Consider the following 2,862-nt stretch of genomic DNA (forward strand, 5'->3'; position numbering starts at 1 on the left):
GCTAAATAAAGAGCTAAAAAGGGATGAAACTGAAACAGGCCACTCCGGAGGACGTAAGCTGATAGGAAATGGAAGCAAATCTGTGGGGGGGGGGAAATACATGTGTTTTGTTTTTTGCATCACGGTAATTCTTGTATATGTTGTCTACTATCACTAGAACCAGACAGAAAACAGCGGGAATATAGCGGGGCAACAAAGATGCAATCGATACACCCGTTTGTTTATCCATTAACTGTGTAATCCTTCGTGCTCTGTGTAACTGGGGACGGGACTCCCGCTAAAATTTAACTCGCAAACCAGCCGAGCGCGCGCTGCTGGAGTTGATGATGACGGACGTACAACTCTGGGCCAACCTGCTCCGTTGGGTTTACTACCAGCACGAACTGAAACTAGTGTGTATGCGTTAAAAAGAAAAAGAAAATGGCTAAAAATCTATGAATCTCCGTATCTCTCACACACAGTGTAACAGCTTTATGTAGGGATTCAGGGGGAAGACAAAACACAAAAGGCTTAGCTCGTGACAAAATGGAACACACATTCAAAAGACGAATTCGGATGGGCGAACAAGGAGAAAGAAAGAGATGGAGAGAGAAAGAGAAAGAGAGAGAGAGAAAGAGAAAGAGAAAGAGAAAGAGAAAGAGAAAGAGAAAGAGAAAGAGAAAGAGAAAGAGAAAGAGAAAGAGAAAGAGAAAGAGAAAGAGAAAGAGAAAGAGAAAGAGAAAGAGAAAGAGAAAGAGAAAGAGAAAGAGAAAGAGAAAGAGAAAGAGAAAGAGAAAGAGAGAGTACGTTAAAGGGGGAAAGGTGTGGTAGCAAAGTGATTCAAAAATGGCAAGACGATAACAAACGAATAAAACACAAATAAAACCTTTATAATTAAAAACATCCCCGGCGCTAGGCAAATGATAAACAGCAAAATCCATAAATGCAACAAAAAACAACAACAACAAAAAATAATTGCAGGTATGTCTAGTTTATTAAATATATATATATTAGTGCTAGAAATGAAATGAAGAAGAAGCGAGCGAGAACCATAATGGAAGTTATAGAAGCAAAAGCGCAGTATATTCTATATATATACACAATTATACACAACAACACGGTGGGAGGGAAAAAATAAGAAGAAAAGAAAAACAAACAACCGAAGCTGCTAAACTAATGGCTTTGGAGGCACAGGGCATGTGAACGTGAAATCAAAGGAAAAAAAGGAATGCCAGGAAGGTATAACGAACAGAAACGCTATATGATCTAATAGAGACCATCCTGAGAAGCTAAGTTAAAACAAAAAAAAGTAAGTAACACGAGAGCAGCAAACGAACGGAAAACCAATAGAAAACTGTTATGATAATAATAACACACACGCTGCAGAAAACTATAGCAAAACTAACTAGTGTAACACAAAGCAAAAGCAAAATAACTCATGGTACATGGCAAATAAATGAAAAGATACACTGTTCTGGTGCAGTGGTTCAGTGAAACAATAGACTCACGATGAAGAAGGACGGTCAGGGTCAGGTAAAATCCTTCTGAGCGTGTGCAGTTTGTTCAAGAAAAACCCTTCTTCTGTTCATGATAAATGGAAGTTGTGTGTGTGTCTTGTAATATGGTGGTGTGTGTGTGTGTGCAGAAAAACAAAAACAAGGCCAAGAAAGGAAAAGAAAAAAACAGAAAAGGGAAATGGAAAAAGGAAAGTAGAATAAAGCGAAAGCAAGGGAGCAGCAAAATGGGAAAGGTAAGAAGCAGAGTCAGTATATGTGGTGTGTGTGTAGAGTAGTAATTTAAGCAGAAGGGCAGCAGTAGCCAGGGAAAATCAATACACGAAAGAGGGGTTGGGGTGTTGTGGTGTGTTGGGGGTGTGTATGTGGTTCGCGTGAAATAGGGGGACTGGGAAGAAGCAAATGTTTAAGCTATAGTAAAAGAAGAACAACAACACCATGCGCTGGAAATAGAATGGAGAGAAGACAAAAGAACTATTAATACAAAAAAATAGTATGTTATAAAAAAGAAACGGTGTTCAGTTGTGTTGTACCGGTCCGAAACGAAGCTGCTGTGCTGTGTCCCCATTGCGAAAGGTGAGTAGAGGGATGAACAAAAATGCTCGATTTTGCATCGGTTTATCTTGACCAGCACTAACGAAACGTTAGTCACACTTTCGTTAAAAGTATCCCATATAAAAGTCAGCAGAGAAAATTTGACACCTCTATCAGACGAACACAAACCATGATGGCTAAAGAACGGCACCCCGCAGCGTCGAACACGCGGACTCCATGCGGCAGTATGTAGACGTCGTCTGAGCCTGTTCCGGCATCTACAACATCTTGGCATTATTAGACAACAATCAGAGCATCGCTAAAAGCCCGGTTCATGGAAAGAAATTATCTCTTATAGTTTTTTTTTGCTACAACCAGCCAAAAAATTCCATTTTTCATGCAAACACATTGTGTGAAATTATATGTCACCTCCTCCACTAGGTAGGTATTTCTGTGTAATTTAGTGCATATATATAAATATACATATATATAAATATATAAATAAATATATGTAATCTTCTTGCATATACATAAAAAATAATCAACAGATTATTTATTAAAAAAGAGGAAGTTACAGAGAAAAGGAGCCCTCTTGGTCGGAATGAGAATACATCAAGGCCGTACGGGGTACGAAGAACAGAGATCCACGCACTTAACCGCACGACCGTCAATGTGTAACGAGTTGCGCACGTAATTATTATATTTAAACTATGGTATCATTCAATGATCACTCGTTCGGTGTGCACCTTAGCCAACCTGAATGTCTCGGACTCTTCCGTGACACTCATACTTTCTCAGCATTTTTCCCCTTTTACTCATTCATCCTTAGCAAGAC

This window comes from Anopheles gambiae, chromosome 2 (assembly GCF_943734735.2).
Source record: "Anopheles gambiae chromosome 2, idAnoGambNW_F1_1, whole genome shotgun sequence".
Lineage (NCBI taxonomy): Eukaryota > Metazoa > Arthropoda > Insecta > Diptera > Culicidae > Anopheles > Anopheles gambiae.